This window comes from Mizuhopecten yessoensis, unplaced genomic scaffold, assembly GCF_002113885.1.
Source record: "Mizuhopecten yessoensis strain PY_sf001 unplaced genomic scaffold, ASM211388v2 scaffold4811, whole genome shotgun sequence".
In the NCBI taxonomy this organism is placed as follows: Eukaryota; Metazoa; Mollusca; class Bivalvia; order Pectinida; family Pectinidae; genus Mizuhopecten; species Mizuhopecten yessoensis.
In genome coordinates, this window is record NW_018405733.1 from 133,628 (window position 1) to 157,593 (window position 23,966).

General features: G+C 38.1%; 1 protein-coding gene across 2 annotated transcripts in view; it reads left to right on the forward strand.

Annotated features, from left to right (window-relative positions):
- Nucleotides 1-1,211: 1,211 nt before the first annotated feature.
- The window catches only part of LOC110449748, a 32,904-nt gene continuing 10,149 nt past the window's right edge, over nucleotides 1,212-23,966 (forward strand). The window contains exon 1 of one of the 2 annotated variants that reach the window (XM_021496806.1): nucleotides 1,212-1,281. The gene's annotated coding sequence lies outside the window, so the exon portion shown is untranslated. Of the gene's footprint in view, nucleotides 1,282-22,148; nucleotides 22,381-23,966 lie in introns of those variants that run through there. The other variant, XM_021496805.1, reaches the window with a different exon arrangement.

Genomic DNA, 23,966 nt, shown 5'->3' on the forward strand with positions numbered 1-23,966 from the left:
CACCCTTCATTCATTCATCTATATGCACATTGAGATACTCATCTTCTCGCTTAATGTATAATGATGGTGATTGTAAGTCATTTTTGTTTATCAAATATAACTACATGTTATATTAATGCTATTATCCATATGTTGTAAAGCGCTTAAGAGTCATTTTACAAATTATATAGTGCGCTTCATAAATGTTGTAAATTATATTAACTAACCGCTAGGTACAGAGGTCCAATAACTGAGTTTGGTACAGAGGTACAATAACTGACCGCTTGGTACAGAGGTACAATAACTGACCGCTAGGTACATAGGTTAAATAACTGACCACTTTGCACTGAGGTACAATGACTGACAGCTGTGCACAGAGGTCCAATAACTGACCGCTATGTACAGAAGTCAACTAACTGACCGCTTGGCACTGAGGTATAATAACTGGCTGTTTGGTACAGAGGTCCAATAATACAGATGTACAATAACTGACCACCTGGTACAGAGGTACATTAACTGACCGCTTGATACAGAGGTACAATAACTGACCGCTTGCTACAGAGGTACAATAACTGACCGCTTGGTACAGAGGTACAATAACTGACAGCTTGGTACAGAGGTAAAATAACTGACCGCTAGGTACAGAGGTCAAATAACTGACCACTTTGCACTGAGGTACAATGACTGACAGCTTGGTACAGAGGTCCAATAACTGACCGCTATGTACAGAAGTCAAATAACTGACCACTTGGCACTGAGGAATAATAACTGGCTGTTTGATACAGAGGTCCAATAATACAGATGTACAATAACTGACCACCTGGTACAGATGTACATTAACTGACCGCTTGATACAGAGGTCCAATAACTGACCGCTGTACACAGAGGTACAATAACTTATCGTTTGACACTGAGGTACAATAACTGACCGTTATGTACGGAGATGTGAGTAGTGAGTATCATGACCTGCAGATGCGGAGGCACAGAAACTGACCGCTATGTCTAGGTTGGCGGTTCGGTGCTGCATGACTGCCCGTAACAAAATCAATATGGTATATAATACCGGGGAGTTACGTCGCGTCCGTATAGTACCTAGCTACACCTGCATTACGCCATACGTTCACAGCATGCCAGACACTTTCCGGACACTGGCCAACAGTAGGATTACTGGTCATCGTGTTTTAAAGTGACCTCAAAGCTTGGGACTCTCAAACGTTTTACAAAATGAAATGTGGATTTGTTGGCGAGAGGTGGAGATTTACACTCGATCCTTGGTGCATTAAACGATTTCGTTACATAAAGGTAAGCTAATGGCTCCCAAATTTATTTTCAAATTTACTCAATATTTAAATATCTACATATATGTATACTTTTAAGAATAGATAAAGGTGTGTTTAATAACAAATCATTTGGATACATTATTGGCGAGGCAGACGTCTATGATAAGACCTCCACACGACCTGAGCTATCGACATGTGTTCACACCTTATACATTGTATATATTCAAATTTTCTTAAAATGTTTGGTGTGGACTTAATGAATTTTAATGTAAAGCTTTTATCTAGCCAATAAGTTGGTGTTTCGGTATGAGAGTTGATTAAATTAGACGGAGTGCGTGCTGTCGTCCCGGTCAGCAACACGCCAGAAGCTGTGCGCGTGTCAATAATTCAGAAATTGGTGAGAATTGTGATAAACTTTATATGTTTATGTTAACAATAGAGATAAATAAACAAATCAATAGTTAGAGAAAATTGGAAGAGCATTTTATATAGAAGATAAAAAAAAACGTTCTCACAATTGCATGTTTTCATGAAACAAATTTCAGATTCCTGTAAGTGACAGACGAAGTTAGCAACAGTTTGAGGTTGTTTCACTGTCTAATTAATCACACACCTGGTGAATACCTAGACTGGATATATCAAAGTAAAACACCAGCATTCCCTCTACGGATTTGTGATGTCATCGTTTTATTCCATAAGACGTCAAAATGGGTGGTTTTAAATGTTAAAAATATCCTTTTCAATGCTAAAAATGTATTGTATCATTCATTGTGGTTTATTACAGTTCATGATGTCTAACAAAATATCGGAACCGACATTATTGCGGGAACAAAAATGTGCTTTCTTTGGTTCCCATTTCCGTTAGACGTCACTTTTCAATATGAAATCACTCGATTCTTTCCAACTGGATTTGAATTTGATGTCACCCCACAATTGGTCCCAATGTCTTAAACATTTTAACCCCACCTTAATGTTTGCTTCCTACGAATAGTTCACATACGCGGCGTTAGAGAAAGCGTCAAAATAACCCTGATCCCACTGCGTTCGTTGTCTACCCTAAAAATTGACGTGACGGTATTATTACACCGCATAGCTATAGCTGCATTATTGTATGATGTATATCAATACACAACGAATCTCAACAGGAGGTGTTTAAGCATTGGTATACAGTTATGTAGACATTCAGTCAGAAGTTAAATCACAACTCGGTTATAGTAGTTTATAACTGAAACAGAATAAAAAACAATTTGTGTATATTTTATATGTTAGGTAACTTATATGATACCGTTTATTGACAAAACACATAAGTACTGGATGTCCAAATACGGTTACCGATAGCAATCTCTAGCATTGGTTATTCTAATTTGACCAAAGCATATTGATTGTTTATCAAATAAACATACAAATGTATACTGACTGTTTAATTGGCGAGAAGCTTTGCGTCAATTTGGAATGTTTGTAGAGAAAGAGACTCCAATGACGGAGTAGTACAATGTAGTTGCTCGCTACGTTATTGTCAAACACTGTACCCTACAGATTACCTAAACTGGTATGGACGGTGTTACTGGTTCCTACATGAACTATTTCTGGTAACATTTTGCGTGCCTGACCCAGCAGCCAGCCTGTAATATCGCGATGCTGGCCATTGAATTATTGACAGGGGTCTAGTCCAAAACGATCTCTGAACGTATCATTATATAGCTCGAGACTGGCTCTGACGTCATGAAAGTAAATTAAACACTCTACATGGCAACGGAAAATAATTTGAAATTCAAACACTTGAAATGTTGTTAACGTTGCCAACACAATGCTCATCATTCCATGTAGATGTTTTTTTTTGTCTTACAGACTTGTTTCCATCTAGACTGATATACGATAAAGTGTAATAGTGTATTTCCGTTCCGGTGGTGTATCTTGTGTGAAACATCTGAAGCCGAACTACATATGTTGATATTGAAACCAAACAAGGAAGAAATGTTTTTGACGAAATTGTCACCATCTTCTTCGAAGCTATCGCTTAAGCGAATTTTAGGTACATGTAACTGTGATTAATCAGAATATAGGGAGATATCTTTGATAAATCAGAATCAGTGTATAATTGTCTGATATATATGTGAATGATTAGGTGCATGTACGAACAATGTATGTGTATGTTATGACTGTTTAATCGGTTACATGACCGTATTATAACTTTTCTCTCTGTTCTTACCTAAATGCATCATCAGTTCGTCAATCTTCCACTCAATAATAAAAATGTCAAAACCAAGATTTGTTTACGATATATTTATAATAAAGTTTTTAAGCAACATTTATAACTCCTTTGCATTTGTGACAGGCTAAAAGCCTATAAATGTACCAGTATAAAACAGCGCCCGTGCCACTCGGGGTACAGGCTATTTGTTTTAGACACCCACATAAGTTCGCGCCGGTAACGTGATGCCTTAAGTACTGACAGGGGTGGTAAGTGTCGGTGTTTGAATGCCCCGTAGAAGCTAGGAGTACATCATGTTAATGACTCGATGGTTTAAATACACTTTTATTGGGGAGTTTATTTTTCAAAAGTGCATCGTTATTTGTAAACTTCAAAAAGTGTTAAAATTTCTATCAGCTGAATTTTACACATTAGCATTTATAAAAGGGGCAATTACATCATTTGCATGTGAAGTGCACGTTCTCTGTTAGTTTAACGTCTAACTGAAGTGTTTTATTATGGGTTTTCTTACAACTGCACGAAGGCTGATACCCGTGGGGTCGCAACTGCCTGATAGGGACACGTCACGTTTATTTACAAGTTCCTGAACTACATGTTTATAAATCCAATAGTATACATCTCAACTATAACACAGATACTCTCTAAAACATCTCAACTGTAACACAGATACTCTCTAAAACATCTTATCTCCGCATTTGATTTTACCAGTGAAAAGGATCCGCATGTCAAATCACCTTAAATCAAAACTTAAATTCCTTTGTTGGAAAATGCTTTTGAGAATCAATGGTTAACTGTTATACTACTAATGTGGGGGGTAGAGTAGTGACGTATTTATAGTCTTTGTGTACACATACATAGGTATATAATGGGTACGTAAGGACGTCTAGATAAAACACGGGCCACGGTGGAAAGCGAATACACATATCAGTATAGTAGGTTAACAGAGATACATGTATTAGACAGAACAGTGCAAATCGGGAATATTTTTTTTTAAGTTTTTGTCACATAATCGTATTATTATGTGATATATTCCATTGATTTTCTACCTCTTTTGACAGGGGCCTGTGTCTTGTGACTTTGGGGAAATAACACACACAAAAAGCATAATTTTGAATGAATTTTGGGAAAATACAATTGAAAAAAATCTATGGAAAGAAGCCTTTATAATGTCCCCAATTCATCTAGAGAAATCACTGTTAACGAATATCATACGTCATCGGGGCTTCATCAATGACGTCATCGCAGACCTCCATATTTACAATGACATTATGTCGTCACATTGAAAACGATAAATTTGGGTCCGATATGGTAGACATTTAGGTTTTAAGAATGAGTTGCAAAAAATTCAGATCACCGTATACAAATATAGATCTAAAATGCTTTTCAATTCCTATGAAATCGATGTTACTCGTAGGGATTTTTTTCAGCCTAACTCGTCAGACGCATGCTAATGAAAAATATATCTTAGACTCGTTTTATAAATCTGATATGAAATGCATTCTCATGTCAGATCCTTTATGTACATTGCAACACCTACTATTTCGTTCGTAAATCGTTGACTGCTAAATGCTATAATAAACAAAAATAGACAAAAATACTTCCGGTGTCCGATAAACTCCCGATGGCTCGTATTTCCGTTAATGATGGGACACTTGTAGTTTTAAATGTATGATTTTGGCGAGTTATGGAACTCCTTCTATCAGAAGTCGTTTCTACCTATCCAACAGAGCTTGCAATACACATAGGAGCGTATATGCTGAGATTCCATGTCAAGGTCAATCTTGACGCCTTAAATTACATCATGTTGAATTGGCTCTTAGTCTTTAGTCGCGATTGAGAAATAAAAGCAAGATGAAATATGTTCGAAAGTCAATTTGATATGGGATATACTCGGTACATGTACCATTTTAACTAATTAAAGATATTATTTGGGGAAACAGGAACAAGACGACAGTATTAATCACAGTAGCTAGACGCATAGAGTCTGACAGTCACACTCTGCCGGTGTTTACAACACTCTGTCGGTGTTTACAACACTCTGTCGGTGTTAACAACACTCTGCTGGTGTTTACAACACTCTGCCGGTGTTTACAACACTCTGTCGGTGTTTACAACACTCGGCCGGTGATTACAACACTCTGCCGGTGTTTACAACTCTCTGTCGGTGTTTACAACCCTCTGTCGGTGTTTACAACACTCTGCCGGTGTTTACAACACTCTGTCAGTGTCAGCACTTTCACGCCGCCTTATTCTTAGTGTTAGTGTCAAGAAGTCAATGGTGATACCGGATCTTGTTTCAAACGTCACAGGTGCGTGTCGGAGTGTGTCGAGTAATATAGATACTAACACTGTCGGAGACTGTTACCCTCCGTCACCGCTTGTCACCGTGCAAGGACAACAAGTTTAAAGTGACTAAAAGTGACGGATGTCCTGGGGCAGCTATAGGTTCCGTGGCGAATACTACATGTAATTATAAAATAATAATAATTGAAGGTTCTTATATACCGCTTTATCACAACATAGTTCGTAGGTCGTCTCAAAGCGGTTCACAAATTATTTATTATCCGTGGTTATAGGGCCTTTGCAACTAGCCAGTACATTTCTTAACTCCCTGGGGAGCATACAGCCGGAGCTGCCATTTCGGCGCTAACAGCTAGCATTCAACAATTCTAGCACTACCCAACCACGTACTCATTTACAGCTGAGTAGACTGGAACAAGCGGAGTAAAGTATCTTGCTCAAGGATAAAACACATTGCCGTGCCATGGCGCGACCCCGCAACCCTTCGGTCACTAGCCCGGCGTCCTACCACTGGACTACCGTGCCTCATTGTAGAGATTGAGAAGAAATATGCTGAAAGATCGAGTACATATAATGTCCTGATGACACGAGAGTATTGCCGAACGTTAACCTTAACCGGTACAAACGAGTGCTGCCGAACCTTAACCGGTACAAACGAGTGCTGCCGAACCTTAACCTGTACAAACGTCCCGGCTATATACTGACACATTTTTCCCCCGATCATTAATGTTGTATTTTATCACTTATTTCTCTATGAATATCATTATCAAACGATATACAATCCCATAACTAAGTTTCGTTCTTTGATCTTGTAAATGTAAGAAAGTGTTACAATGAGACTTGATTATGTCACAGTTTTAGTGCTGACGTGAAATTGCGCTTTACCTTGTAGAAAGCACCATTTCCTCTATGGTAATGTGACGTCATTAGCCTGTCTTCGTCGTTTAGCCTGTCTTTTTTGTTCGATCAGTTCACGAATTCTGGGAAGAAATTGAACATTATTCTTTCCTTTATTTCCTCCAGAAATGAAGAGTTACAGAAATAACGAACAAAACACTATTGAAAAGAGAAGAAAATGCATTCACAATCATGGTCACACCCTGACATAGTGACTCACACATGCACATGGACAGACACACACATAAGAGAATAATGATAGTACACGCATCATACCATAAAGCACTATAAACACAACACAATGATATAATAGGTACTATTACAGTCATTATACGGTGATAATAATGATGATAGACAGTATAACACTAATCATATATTACATCACACATTGATATAATAGACATATTTACACTCCTCAAACTACATTATCGTATAATAGTACATGTATAGACAGTAATCCACTTCTCGTACTAAGCAATCATACAACATTGTAATAAACAGTATTACAAGCATCACACTATAAATTATGCTGCATTATTATAGACAGTATTACTGTTACATAAGTCTTACAATACAATCATACATTGAGTAGAACCCGTTGCACGAAGTCATACAACATAGTCATACAGTGGTGTGAAATACACAACATACAATATAATAATTAACTTGAAGAAACAGCGCAACCATACAATGATTTCAGTTGTAGTAATACATCTCACAAGATTAATTCATACAATACAAACAATATTATGAATGGTAGTAAGTTGCACTAATCAACAGGAAAGACGTAGGAAATGCTTGCCTACTAATATGAATACAAAAATATATGTATTTCATGTATTCATCTTGCTGAAGCGTGAGGTACACACAAGTAAATTAGTAATCATATTACTCAGTATACAACATTCAAATATCTAAGGATAAATTACATAATGCCACTGTATTGAAGAATTTTAGTAATAATAACAATGGATTTTATTCTAAAGTCCTCCAGTTCATATGGAGATAAGTCATAATTGAAAATACCACCAAGAAGAACATGAAGTAGATGGTAATTAGACATTACATTAAGATTAAACACAAAATCTATATCTTTTACAGTACTGAGTACACACCAGAGCTGGTCACGTAATAGCTCTGTGTGTGAGCATTCGAGTACACTATGCATAATAGTATCTTTGTACATAGATCCACAGTAATGACACAAATATATATTTTCATTATCGCGCATTTCAACACAAAGTTTAACAATTTTCTTAAAACATGGACTGTATTGTGGAAAGCGTAAAGCAAGTTTCCATATAGCATACGGTTGTATCTTATTATGTAAAAGAGTGAAGCGAGAGAAGTCCCTATCAGCGTTCATTCTTTCACATAAGTTAAACTGTTCATAGTTTTTTACATGGTCATTGACTAAACGCTTCCATTGACATTTGTTTGGAAATACACCACTCTTCAAAAATTCATCAATAAAATGATACAAATTGTATTTTTGTAAAACATTAACAATGTCGGGAACAAAACCTCTACTAAATTGAGACAGGTTGAATTCGAATAGACGCTTGATAAGAATTTCGCGTGTTAAACAGCCAACTTCCATGGAACATATTCTACCAAAAAATAACATTTTCTTTACGCTGATGTATACTTCTACAGAAAACCAACCAATCAAGGACGTGCACATATCTGTTCTTGTTCTTACATTAAAACCTTGGATTGATTTGACAATGAAGTTTTGTGCTTTTTCTAACATGTAAATTTCATTTTGCTTTAATTGCCACAATTCACACCCATACAGTGCTGAGGGATATACTTTACACTTTACAATTTTTGCAGTGGTTAAAGGATTCAGAGCACATGGATGTGCTCCAGAACGAATTAAGGACATAACACCACTCTTTAATTTGGAACAAGCACGTTCTGTACGTTCGACATTGTTATTTCTACTATTCAATAAAACTCCGACATGAGTAATACTTTCTACAATTGGTAGTTTCTTTCCATATACAGTTATATCACAATTAATATTGGGTTTCTTTTTAGAAGTAAAAACAACAGTTTTAGATTTAGTAGAGGAAAATGTAAATCTCCACTTTCTACTGTATTTCTCGCAAATAGATAGTAGATACTGTAAACTATTAACGTTATTGCTGATAATACATATGTCATCAGCTTGTGTAGGTATATTTATTCGCGAGGAAAGAACTATTGCCCCTTTCCCGCTAAATTCCACTTCATTTAGCAAATCATTAATAAAGACTAAATACAGTTTTGCGGATAAAGACCCACCTTGTAAGATTCCCCGTTTCATGATTACATTGTCCGACTTGAGACCATTAAAAACAACATTACTGGTAAATCGAGAATACATTAGTTTCATGATATTCCATACTTTCCCTTTAATACCCATATTGTAAAGCTTATAGAATAGGCCATCTTGCCATACAGTATCGAAGGCTTTATTGCTATCAAGAAAAGCGACAAGCACATCAGATCCATTATCTAGGTTATAGTTTACACTTTCCTGTAGATTAAAAGAGGTACATAAACTACACAGTTTTTTGCGATATGCTGATTGATGCCTGTTCGGAAATGTGTATGATTCTAGGACTGGACTTAAACGGTCGGACAAGAGTGTCTCAAAAATCTTGAAAAACACAGGAATTAATGTTATACCCCTATAGTTGTTCGGGTCATCTTTTGGTTTCCGATTACCTTTATACAGAGTGATTATTGTACCAAGTTTCCATGATTTGGGAATATATTCATACTTAGCAATGAGATTGAACAAAAATGTAATATGTTTGATCATTAGACTGTTACAGTATTTAATATGCTCATACACAAGACCGTCCGGACCACCAGACTTTTTTGTCTTGAGACCTTTACATATTTCAGAAACCTCTTTAAAAGTAAATTCTTTTTCTAGAAAAACATCTTTATCAGTTTTCGCTTTTTCTGTCATGTTCGGTAAATAATCTTGAACATGATTAAAAAAGTCTACATCGAACAGTTCGTTAGGTTCGTTCTCGAACAATTTACAAAAATGGGTACCCCATGCCTTTACTATTCCTTCTGGGTCACGTAGGACCCGACCGTCATACTTCAGTTCTGTTTGTTTCAACTTGGGTTTATGTGATTTACTTTTATATAGTTGCCAGAACAATACTTGGTCAACTTCACCTGATTGATCAATTTCTTCAAATTGAAGTCTCATATACTCGTTAAAAGCATTTCTAAGCTTCTTTCTAAAAACATTCTTACATGACTTATAGTCTAAAAAATAAACATCATTACCTCTACATTGGCCGTTGTCTTTCCACAATTTCCTTTTACTAACCATCAGATGGTGAACATTTGTCAACTCATCATTCCAATATGGTTTTAGATGTCTCTTAAATTTACATTTCTGAATGCAGCGTTTTGATGCATTTAGCAAAACAGATTTTAGAGCCTCATAATATGTATCAATTTCTAGGGTCGACGTGATATTTTGAGGAAAAGTTACTGAACTGAGGTAAATATCAACAATGTATTTGTAGCTTATACAGTTATAGAATGGGTATGAGGGAAATAGCACATTTATGGTCCCCCGAGGTGAAAAACTATTTCCCGAGGCGGCGAAGCCGTCGAGGGGAATACCTTTTCACCAAGGGGGACCATACATTTGCTATTTCCCGAATTACCCATTCTATAACTGTTTTATTATAACGAAAAAATGATTCACCCAGTAAAGGCAATTTAACAAATGAATTCATTTATTCATTTCCTTTTACAATTTCAAAGACTGAAAGAGAAAAAAATACAATTGGAAGTACTGTATGCATTGTCGTTGATGATATCTTCATTTCTAGCATTCAAGAAGTGTTTTTATAGACTGAATCTCATCGTCACCATTGTTTTCCTACCATATGCATATCTAGATCTAGTCCTTATCCATTTTGTTTTTAAAGAGCTTGCATGACCATACTCGTCGACGCTTCCGGCATTCCGTTCTGTTAAATAAGTTTGAAGTGAATTCACTGCAGTCATAATAACAGCTTTTGTATTTAAGCTACGTTTAGCGTCCAAAATCTGCTGTAACTCCTCTTTACAACAACAAAACGGCCTTCATCGGTGGCCATTTTCACTGTTGTCATTTGGTTCTGAAAATGTGACTTCACGAGCGTCACGGAGAAGGCCCCGCCTACCAATGTTTTCATTGGTTGAAATCTTATAAGCTCCGCCTACAAATATTCATGAGGGAGGAGTCCTCTTTCTGGCAGGGAGTAGTCCTAATTTGGGGAGGGAGTAGCTCTCAGATGGAGATATTTTAGTGATTTAAGGGAAATAGCAGACTTTATCGTATTGTTTTTATATAGGGAAAACTCCGTAGAGGTATAATAAATTAAGATATAATCAACATATGTACGTGCGTTATGCTATTAACTTTCAGGGCGATAATAAAACTTTTTAAAATGTTAATGTTTTAGGATTGAACAGCATTACTCGTTTTCATTTTAACTACAAGCTGACTTCACAGCTCATGTTAATTGTCGGACGTTGAACCAGTTGTCATGTTGTGTCCGTTTAACATAGATATTTGAAATACTGGGAGGCTCTTTGGAAAACATTGCACGTGCATGGTGTGTTTGAAAATGAACAATGCATGCATGATTATTAACCAATGTAAAGTGTCTTTACATTTTCGACGTGGTAGAATGTGAGATAATCATAGATCATAAATAAAATTTTGAAAAAAAATGATGTTGATATAAAGTACATGTATAATAAAACACCACACTTATGTTTACAGACGGCGCAGATATGGCTCCTTCTCGTGTGATACGCTCGCTCGCCGTGCATGTATTCGTCCTCACAAAAGCTCTGCTTTTTGTTACGTTTTATAAACACTTGAGCGAAGCTTTCTATGTAGAGCTGACTTAATTTAAACTTGTAATTGTGTTTTAGTGCTTATAGTTACACGTGTGCGTATCAACCTTCATTTCTTTGTGTTATGTATTCTGAAAAGCATCCCAGTCACAACCACGTGTTTAAAATCACACATACATAGGTAATCTTAGGCAACAAAGTCTTAAGGCCTCCACACACAAAAGTAATCATAGGTAACAAAGTCTTAAGGCCTCCACACACATAGATAATATTTGGTAACAAAGTCTTAAGGCCTCCACACACATAGGTAATCTTAGGTAACAAAGTCTTAAGGCCTCCACAAACACAGGTAATCTCAGGTAACAAAGTCTTAAGGCCTCCACAAACATAGGTAATCTTAGGTAACAAAATCTTAAGGCCTCCACACACATAGGTAATCTTAGGTAACAAGGTAGTGAGGTCTCCACACACACAGGTAATCTTAGGTAACAAAGTCTTAAGGCCTCCATAAACATAGGTTATCTTAGGTAACAAAGTCTTAAGGCCTCCACACACACAAAGATAATCTTAGGTAACAAAGTCTTAAGGCCTCCACACACATGGGTAATCTTAGGTAACAAAGTCTTAAGGCCTCCACACACACAGGTAATCTTAGGTAACAAAGTCTTACGGCCTCCACACACAAAGGTAATCTTCGGTAACAAAGTCTTAAGGCCTCCACAAACATAGGTAATCTTAGGTAACAAAGTCTTAAGGCCTCCACACACACACAGGTAATCTTAGGTAACAAAGTCTTAAGGCCTCCACACACACATAGGTAATCTTAGGTACCAAAGTATAAAGGCCTCCACACAGATAGGTAATCTTAGGTAGCAAAGTCTTAAGGCCTCCACACACATAGGTAATCTTAGGTAACAAAGTCTTAAGGCCTCCACACACACAGGTAATCTTAGGTAACAAAGTCTTACGGCCTCCACACACAAAGGTAATCTTAGGTAACAAAGACTTAAGGCCTCCACAAACATAGGTAATCTTAGGTAACAAGGTAGTGAGGCCTCCATACACATAGGTTATCTTAGGTAACAAAGTCAAAGTACAAGATAAGTAGAAGTTATATTGCGTTATCGTTTCTCCAACCATAAATCAGATATATCAATTTATATGTCTATGCTTTGCAAATAAAATATTACTTGATGCACTCCTAAAGAGCGATGAGAGCCATTCATGCGCATTCAGAATATAGCATGTACGTAATACATAAAATATGTATGATACCTACTATTAATGCTACAAAAAACACTGTGTGTTTGACTAAAATTGCTTTTCACTAAACGATAAAAATAATAACGATGTAATCACTTTTACGAAAATATTTAAAATCATGTTATAAATTATGCCCTTTGTTTGATAATAAGTTATACATCAAACATAATATAGGACACTGTAAACTCGCACATATTCCATCATCTATAAGTTTTGTTTTCAGCCCTTGGTGTACAGGTATCTTACGGTTCTTGCAAAAAATACTCTTTTTTCTCGGCGTCATTAGAAAGATAGCACTAAATTAGACTGAATGCGTCTCTGGACGTAGCTTGTTTGGACATCAACCGTTTGTTCCTACATTACTCTGTTTATTCTGCCACTCCGCCATCCTGCTCTATTATACCATTACGATTGTTACATACAGTTTGTATTTATAGGTGTAAACAAATATCAAGGGTGTTTTACTTATCCTCCGTACGATCAACCCAATTTTTCCCGTTTAGTATACTAATATATACTAGTAGACATTATACGTGTATTCTGTTAGACCTACAAACATTAGGTTACAAAAATGTAACTGTGATACAAAACAACAACACACCACTCACTGTTTATAGAGTTTTATGTAAACAAACATATTAACATAATATAAATCTAGAAACTATAATAAAACCAATACTTAACATATAAATTATAGATATCAAAGCTCACGTGATACTGTTAAAATCGCTGAGATGTAGCTAGGACATGCAACAAGGTTAATCCTTTTCTGTCGGTAATACCGTGACGTTACCCTCGACATACTACATTACCGATACATCACTGAATGGCAGGGTGTTGGTGTGGACTACATACCAAATGCTGAGATATTCTTCCTAATTTTAGTTAGACAAATAGTCTTTCCTTGGTCCCAAAACAAGTAACAAGAAAGTTTTACCGAATGCCAAGCCCCTCCCTCTCCCCTCAACCCACCCGTCTCCCCACCCTTTCACCCTCTCCTCTCCGTCACCCTCTCCCTCTTCTCTCCGCTCCCCTCATCCCCTCTTCTCTCCGCTCCCCTCACCCCCTCTTCTCACCCCGCCCCCTTTCCTCACCCCCGCCCCCTCTCCTCATCCTCGCCCCCTCTTCACCCTTCCCCCTCTCCTCAGCCATTCCCTTTCCAACCCCCTCTCCTCACCCTCTCCTCAACCCCTCTTCTCATTCCCATCCCCACTCCTCACCCCGCCCCATTTTCACTCCTCCCATTTCTTCACCCCTTCCCTCCCCTCACCCCCTCCCTCTCCTCATCTTCTTCCCCTCTCCTCACCTCCACCCATCACCCCCTCTTCTCACCCCACCCCCTCTCCTCTGCCCCGCCCCTTTCCTCATCCTCGCCCCCTCTTCACCCTTCCCCCTCTCCTCACCCCCTTCCTCTCCTCACCCATTCCCTCTCCTCACCCCCTCACTCTCTCCTTACCTCTCATATATATAAGACATTATGTTCTATTACATGTAGCTATTGATTGATCATTGAATCTTTTGAAATCTTTCCCGTTTGAAAGTGTAATTGATGTTCTATTTAGATATTAGTTTGTAGTGATACAGATCTGGGAAAGTGGAGCTCCACGGTATCATCAAAGTTCTCCCAGTATCCTACAATGCACATTACAAAACTTCAGGCAGGTAAAGCATTACACATGAAAGATGAAGATAACCGGGTCAGAATTCGGCGACATTAAATTTGCATGAGAGCTATCACTATGTAAGTTGGCATCAAAAGGCAGCGATCGGCCTCTAAAGTCTGAGTGATAAAAACACAATTAACTCTTGTGGTCGATAACTTCTCAACAGCGACCGAATAGTTAAATTCACGTTCACGTGCTCGTCAAACATTTGTGACGTCACCACCGGAAGACAGTGGTGCTAATGTAATACACCATGAATCAAATTTTTACAAATCACAGTTAAAGCATATCGCTGTTAAATAATAAAATAACTAGCGTTTATTAAAGTGATTATAGAAGTCTTATTTTCTACGTCTTTGATTGTCAACGCACAAGTGGTGTCTTCAAATTGAAAAGTCTCCCGCAATGAATGGTAACTTCCTCAAATGCCGTCTGCGTTCGTGGGTACAAAGACTTGTGTGTTTAGAAATCGGTCCGACTGTCAATAGACAGGTTCATAGGACCGGGTTTAAAACTGTGAAGCAGCAAATCCGCATTCTTTTGTTTTCGGTCGAGAATGTTTTCAATTTGGTCGCCGAACTACCTATAGTCGTTATTTATTTTACATTAATGCTGAATTTAAACTGAAAAATAATCAACCTAAACACGACGCAAGTGTAAAATCAGTGCCCGTTAATCGACTTGTGAACACAGGTCAAAATCTTGTCTTCAACGGTGATTGATTATTCATCGACCAAAGACAATCAAAAGCAAAGGACAATATTGATCTATATGGTAAATCGTATTTTCATTATTGATATTCCAATTGGTTGCAATACATCTTTTGTCATCTTTGAATGCCATTTTGTTGATATTCGCTGTCGGTCCAGTAGTTAATCTCAAAGGGGGTAAACTATGTGTTTTAGCCGGGGAGTCGTATATCACAGAACTGGGCTACACAGTCGTATATCAAATATCAGTGGATTGCTATCATGCAAATCGCTCTCCTACTTTCATTTACACTATGAAATGTCGGTAGCTGATCTATAGGCTGATTGTGGGGGCTTAACCTTCTGTTACGTGGCGTTAGATTGTAGGGGCTATCTGTCACGTGGTGTAGGCATATATATATTTGAATGGAATTGTCCTCCGCCATCTTGTACATCACATATGAATTTTGAATATTTAATTATGTATGTTTGTTACTTACCTATATGCTGTATCGCATTTGGATAAAATAAAACTTGGTGTTAGATTGTGGGGGCTATCGGTCACGTGATGTTAGATTGTGGGGGCTATCGGTCACGTGATGTTAGATTGTAGGGGCTATCTGTCACGTGGTTTTAGATTACAGGGGCTATCTGTCACGTGCTGTTAGATTGTAAGGGCTATCTGTCACGTGATGTTAGATTGTAGGGGCTATTGGTCTCGTCATACCTGATTAGATTGTTGGAGCTACAGTGTACATGTCACGTGATCCTTGATTATAGGGGAAATCTGTCAAATGATGACTGTTTAGGGGTAGGGGTGGGGGTAAGGGGTATCCGTTACAGGGTTTGAGATTATGAGGGATATCTGTCACGAGATGCCTGATTGGAGGAGCTACGTGTATCAGGGATTTCGGTTGTCTGATGTCTGATTGAGGGGGCTATCTGGAATGTCGATGTTTCACTTCTAAGAGATAGTAAAGATATCAGCAAATATTTATCCGAAACTAATATGGTGTAAGATCTATCGATATTCCGTCGAACAACCATCAGTAGTTTTACACTTGTTGTTCACGTATCATGTCATCAATCACTGGTTGCCATTGTTCACAATCCCCAATATTTACTGTTTATTGTGCGCTTTTCGGTCCCAAAAACGCCAGTCAATAGACATTTCTGTCATGATAACCAGTGTGATTTACATATAACGTAAGTGACAACACTACTCTCTTCATAAGTATTAATATAAGTCCGGCTTCTCTCCTGGTAACCGAAATAAATTAACGATTCTCTCTTTACAATTTTCTAACATAAGTGACACTCCTCTCTTTACAACCTTCTACATTACTAGTGACATAAGTAACGCTCTGACTACATAACTGGATAGCATAAGTGACATTCTGCCCTCATAACCTTCTTACATAAGTGACATTCTGCCCTCATAACCTTCTTACATAGGTGACATTCTGCCCTCATAACCTTCTTCCATAAGATACATTCTGCCCTCATAACCTTCTTACATAAGTGACATTCTGCCCTCATAACCTTCTTACATAAACGACACTAAGCCCTCATAACCTTCTTTCATAAGTGACATTCTGCCCTCATAACCGTCTTACATAAGTGACATTCTGCCCTCATAACCTTCTTACATAAATGACACTCTGCCCTCATAACCTTCTTTCATAAGTGACACTCTGCCCTCATAACCTTCTTTCATAAGTGACATTCTGCCCTCATAACCTTCTTTCATAAGTGACATTCTGCCCTCATAACCTTCTTTCATAAGTGACATTCTGCGCTCATAACCTTCTTTCATAAGTGACAGTCTGCCCTCATAACCTTCTTACATAAGTGACATTCTGCCCATCATAACCGTCTTACATAAGTGACATTCTGCCCTCATAACCTAACCTACATAAGTGACATTCTGCGCTCATAACCTTCTTTCATAAGTGACAGTCTGCCCTCATAACCTTCTTACATAAGTGACATTCTGCCCTCATAACCGTCTTACATAAGTGACATTCTGCCCTCATAACCTTCTTTCATAAGTAACACTCTGCCCTCATAACTTTCTTTCATAAGTGACATTCTGCCCTCATAACCTTCTTACATAAACGACACTAAGACCTCAAAACCTTCTTTCATAAGTGACATTCTGCCCTCATAAACTTCTTTCATAGGTGACATTCTGCCCTCATAACCTTCTTTCATAAGCGACAGTCTGCCCTCATAACCTTCTTACATAAATGACACTATGCCCTCATAACCTTCTTTCATAGGTGACATTCTGACCTCATAACCTTCTTACATAAATGACACTATGCCCTCATAACCTTCTTTCATAAGTGACACTCTGCCCTCATAACCTTCTTACATTAGTAAAATTCTGACCTCATAACCTTCTTACATAAGTGACACTAAGCCCTCATAACCTTCTTTCATAGGTGACATTCTGCCCTCATAACCTACTTTCATAAGTGACATTCTGCTCTCATAACCTTCTTTCATAAGTGACATTCTGACCTCATAACCTTCTTTCATAAGCGACAGTCTGCCCTCATAACCTTCTTACATTAGTAAAATTCTGACCTCATAACCTTCTTTCATAAGCGACATTCTGCCCTCATAACCTACTTTCATAAGTGACATTCTGCTCTCATAACCTTCTTTCATAAGTCACACTCTGCCCTCATAACTTTCTTTCATAAGCGACATTCTGCCCTCATAACCTAACCTACATAAGTGACCTTCTGCGCTCATAACCTTCTTTCATAAGTCACACTCTGCCCTCATAACTTTCTTTCATAAGTGACTTTCTGCCCTCATAACATTCTTACATAAACGACACTAAGCCCTCATAACCTTCTTTCATAAGTAATATTCTGCCCTCATAACTTTCTTACACATAAGTAACATTCTGCCCTCATAACCTTCTTTCATAAGTAACACTCTGGCCTCATAACCTTCTTTCATAAGTGACATTCTGCTCTCATAACCTTCTTTCATAAGTAACAATCTGCCCTCATAACCGTCTTACATAATGACATTCTGCACTCATAACCTTCTTACATAAGTAACATTCTGCCCTCATAACCTTCTTTCATAAGTGACATTCTGCCCTCATAACCTTCTTTCATAAGTGACACTCCGCCCTCATAACCTTCTTACATAAGTGACATTCTGTCCTCATAACCTTCTTACATAAGCGACATTCTGCCCTCATGACCTTCTTTCTTACATAAGTGACACTCTGCCCTCATAACCGTCTTCCATAAGAGACACTCTGCTCTCATAACCATCTTACATAAATGACACTCTGCCCTCATAACCTTCTTTCATAAGTGACACTCTGCCCTCAAAACCTTCTAACATAGGTGGCATTCTGCCCTCATAACCTTCTTTCATAAGTGTCATTCTGCTCTCATAACCTTCTTACATAAGTGACACTCTGCCCTCATAACCTTTTACATAAGTGACATTCTGTCCTCATAACCTTCTTACATAAATGACACTCTGCCCTCATAACCTTCTTTCATAAGTGACACTCTGCCCTCATAACCTTCTTACATAAGTGACATTCTGCCCTCATAACCTTCTTTCATAAGTGACATTCTGCTCTCATAACCTCCTTACATAAGTGACACTCTGCCCTCATAACTTTCTTACATAAGTGACACTCTGCCCTCATTACCCTCTTACATTAGTGACATTCTGCCCTCATAATCTTCTTTCATAAGTGACACTCTGCCCTCATAACCTTCTTACATAAGTGACATTCTGCCCTCATAACCTTCTTTCATAAGTGACATTCTGCTCTCATAACCTTCTTACATAAGTGACATTCTGCCCCCATAATCTTCATTCTTACATAAGTGACACTCTGCCCTCATAATCTAGATTCTTACATAATTGACACTCTGTCCTCATAACCTTCTTACATAAGTGACACTAAGCCCTCATAACCTTCTAACATAAGTGACACTAATCCCTCAAAATCTTGTAACATAAGTGACATTCTGCCCTCATAACCTTTTTACATAAGTGACACACTGCCCTCAATCTTCATACATAAGTTACACTCTGCCCTCATAAACTTCTTACATAAGTGACACTTAGCCCTCATTACCTTCTTACATAAGTGACACTCTGCCCTTAATCTCTTACATAAGTGACACTAAGCCCTCATGACCTTCTTACGTAAGTGACACTCTGCCCTTATAACCTTCTTACATAAGTGACACTAAGCCCTCATCATAACCTTCTAACACAAGTGACACTCTGCCTTCGTAAAATTTCCTAGACACGTGACATTCTGACCTCAAAATCGCCTAACATAAGTGACTCTCTGACCTCATAACTTTGTAACATAAGTGACGCTCTTCCCTCATAACTTTGTAACATAAGTGACGCTCTGCCCCTATAGCTTTGTAACATAAGTGACTCTATGACCTCATAACTTTGTAACATAAGTGACGCTCTTCCTTCATAACTTTGTAACATAAGTGACGCTCTGCCCTTATAACTTTGTACATGTAACATAAGTGATTCTCTGACCTCATATCTTTCTAACATTATTGACACTCTTCCCTCATAACTTTGTAACATAAGTGAAGCTCTGCCCTCATAACTTTGTAACATAAGTGACTCTCTGACCTCATAAGTGACGCTCTGCCCTCATACCTGTATAACATCAGTGACGCTCTGCCCTCGTAACTTTGTACACAGAAGTGACTCTCTGACCTCATATCTTTCTAACATAAGTGACGCTTCTTTTCTCGTAACTTTCTATCATAAGTGACGCTCTGATCTCATAACTGTGTAACATCAGTGACGCTCTGCCCTCGTAACTTTGTACACATCAGTGACTCTCTGACCTCATAAGTGACGATCTGCCCTCATACCTGTATAACGTCAGTGACGCTCTGCCCTCGTAACTTTGTACACTTCAGTGCCTCTCTGACCTCATATCTTTATAACATAAGTGACGCTTCTTTTCTCGTAACTTTCTATCATTAGTGACGCTCTGCCCTCATGATTGTCTATGATAAGTGATGCTCTGCCCTCATAACCTTACAACATAAGTGATGTGTCTGACGGAATAACCTTCTACCTCGACACGTGATAACCTTCTACCTCGATTGCTGTTGGTTCGAGTCGGATTGATAATGTTCACCTTTGTGAAGAGGGTCTTCATTTTGTCATAAATGTTTCTTTTTCATCCCGGGTGTAAAATCAATGATAATGATAAATAATAAAATATAGAAACATTTTTAATTTTTAATATTTCTCATCATTGAAAATACAGAAATAATAACAACAAGTTAAATGTATAGACAAAACCACACATAATGTGTTGATATAAGTCACGAGCGCTTAGCGTACCCTCGCGCAATCCAGCCAAAACGGAGTACTGGCTTCTCCGGGATAATACACCCCTTGTGTTTTAGTATCATTGTGTGATGCATAGAATCTGGTATAGCCTGGCCCGAATAGAATATGGCTATTCGCTTGATAGGATTCGCCAGGAACGTAATAAAAGGTTTTACTGTGAAAATCAAGCTGATATTTTCTATAGTTACAAATAACGCATTTTCGTTATTTTCATACTTAACTGACCAATCAAAAAACAGTGTTTAGCGTGAAACCATCAAACAATAGGCATTGTCAATTGTAATGTCACAATAACCATCACGTTATATTATTTGGACTTCGTTAGCATACCCTGTCGTATTGTCATCGTTGTTTGCGAGAGATGAAATTTCTGTTTAGGAAGCCACTGTCGTTATATAGAGAGAAAAAAACGAAGTTGATAAAATATTCTTAGTTTCGTGATGAATAACAGTAATATTACACTAATGGATTAAACATATTTCAATTTTGATTTGCTCTATGCACTCGTGAAAAAAAATCAAAATGTTCAATCCAGTCGCGATTTACCAAGAATATGATGTATCTGCAAAATATGTTAAATAATGTTATCAAATACTAGGTCGTTAGAGCAAATGGAAGCGCAATGACAGAAATGAATTTGGAAAAAATCGTCAGTGTTAACGTTATATTTTCGGGCAGTCGGAGGCTGGCTTTACACTGAGACACGTCAAAATCACTGTTTATTATCCGAGTCCGTGAACCCGACATAGTGTATATTCTTTGTGCCGGGTATAGATGATTTTACCACAATATGTATATACACTACAATACAGTCTTCTATGTTGATAGGTGGATCGGTCTGATTTTCATTATAGGTATATTTCTTTGATCAGTTTGATTATGGGTACGTTCTATTGATCGGGGTCACTTGTGTAAAAGACTATAGCTAAGGAGTTTAACTACATATAAAAATATTTCTTTAGAATTCGAACCATATAGCACAGATCCGATTATGGCCAATTCTAAGCCGGAACAAGGCGGGTATACTTTTGCTAACTGTAATGATCCTGTTGACCTCCTCGGTGAACTAAGATCCGTGGATATAGCCGAGTTGTCCAACATTTGTACGCGGATGACGTCAGATTAGTAGACTACCTTAGTGTAGTAGTCACTGCAGAGGGGTGGGTTCTCTATCCCCACGAAAACTTAATTACCTCATCTCCCAAAAGCTTACCAGCATATATTTTTTTAAATGGTAATTTGGGTGTTTAGTGTTTGAGTGTTTGGGTGTTTCAACCCTAAATGAGGATGTTGTAATGAGCCTGAGCTCCCTAAGCTTTCGAACAAATGCTGTATCCGTTGCCGTTTCCCAGTGTAGCTTTGTACGTGTGTCGGAGCGCCTGACATTGTGTGGTTTTGTCCGGAGTATCGGAGAAAGCTTAAGGCTGAGAGTTACTTTAATGGCGTGCTGTATAGTGTTGGACAAAAGAAGCCTCGCCACACAGTACTGTTAGACCTAACCGCAGCCGTATGAGCCATTGATTGGACGGCGCGGGTAATACACATTCGTGACTTAGTGATTGGATTTCTACCCGTTACCTTTAGTCCATCGAGTAGACGTACAGGTGTGTTGTAAGGCGCAGGTACACCTAAACAAAGTGCTGATATACATATACAACCTCACAGGCCTTTTAACCATGATGGGCTTCGTTAATAGCCATGTGACATAGACAGTGGATAGTTGTGAGTGAAAAACATTTGGATTAGAACTGAAATGGAAATAATTCACTCCCACAGACTTTTAATTGTTTAAACTGCATTTAGAATGTAGATTTGGAATTCGGGCAAAGGTATGTACATGCTGAGAGGCTGTTAGCGTACTGTGAGATGCTTAAAGGGGTTGCTCACGCCATCGCTCTGTACCACACCACCAGTGACCGACGGACAGCAGGCACTAGTTGTTATAAAGGGTTGGCATTTTAATCGTGAGAACGGCTTTAGTGTAAAATAATACAGTAATCAAAGATAAGAGTTCTCGGTTCTCGTGCCGACACTATTACATTTACATTTAAGCTGATCTTATTACCATTTAACTCTTTATCAGTGAGTAATTAAATTCTGACATTAAGTTCTGTTTGAAAACGGCCATTAGAAGAAAAAAACTCTAAGCAGTGGGCGTAATAATATAACTACATATGGAGTATATATATACAAGTGCCTCTTGATATGTGGAGTGTACATATGTTGAAATGTCTGTATAAAATAATTTAGAATATGTTTCTCAATGAAATATAATGTGATGTCCAATGTCGCTGTAATACATTGTGGAGTGCGCTAGGTGTAATTATATAACATAATGTGGAATGCGGTTGATTGTCACTAAGTAATATAATGTGGAGTGTGGGTAGGTGTCTTTATATAATGTGGAGTACGGGTAGGTGTCTGTATGTTATATACTGTGGAGTACGGGTAGGTGTCTCTATGTTATATACTGTGGAGTACGGGTAGTTGTCTGTATGTTATATAATGTGGAGTGTGGGTAGGTGTCTGTATGTTATATAATGTGGAGTACGGGTAGGTGTCTCTATGTTATATACTGTGGAGTACAGGTAGGTGTCGGTATGTTATATACTCTGGAGTGTGGGTAGGTGTCTCTATGTTATATACTGTGGAGTACAGGTAGGTGTCGGTATGTTATATACTCTGGAGTGTGGGTAGGTGTCTCTATGTTATATACTGTGGAGTACGGGTAGGTGTCTCTATGTTATATACTGTGGAGTACAGGTAGGTGTCGGTATGTTATATACTGTGGAGTGTGGTAGGTGTCTCTATGTTATATACTGTAGAGTGTGGGTAGGTGTCTGTATGTTATATAATGTAGAGTACGGGTAGGTGTCTGTATGGTATATAATGTAGAGCACGGGTAGATGTCTATATGTTATATAATGTGGAGTGTGGGTAGGTGTCTGTGTGTTATATACTGTGGAGTGTGGGTAGGTGTCTGTATGTTATATAATGTGGAGTATGAGTAGGTATATGTATGTGATATAATGTGGAGTACGGGTAGGTTGTCACTAAGTAATATAATGTGGAGTGTGGGTAGGTTTCTTTATATAATGTGGAGTACGGGTAGGTGTCTGTATGTTATATACTGTTGAGTACGGGTAGTTGTCTGTATGTTATATACTGTGGAGTACAGGTAGGTGTCGGTATGTTATATACTGTGGAGTGTGGGTAGGTGTCTCTATGTTATATACTGTGGAGTGTGGGTAGGTGTCTGTATGTTATATACTGTGGAGTGTGGGTAGGTGTCTGTATGGTATATAATGTGGAGTGTGGGTAGGTGTCTTTATATAATGTGGAGTACGGGTAGGTGTCTGTATGTTATATAATGTGGAGTGTGGGTAGGTGTCTGTATGTTATATAATGTGGAGTG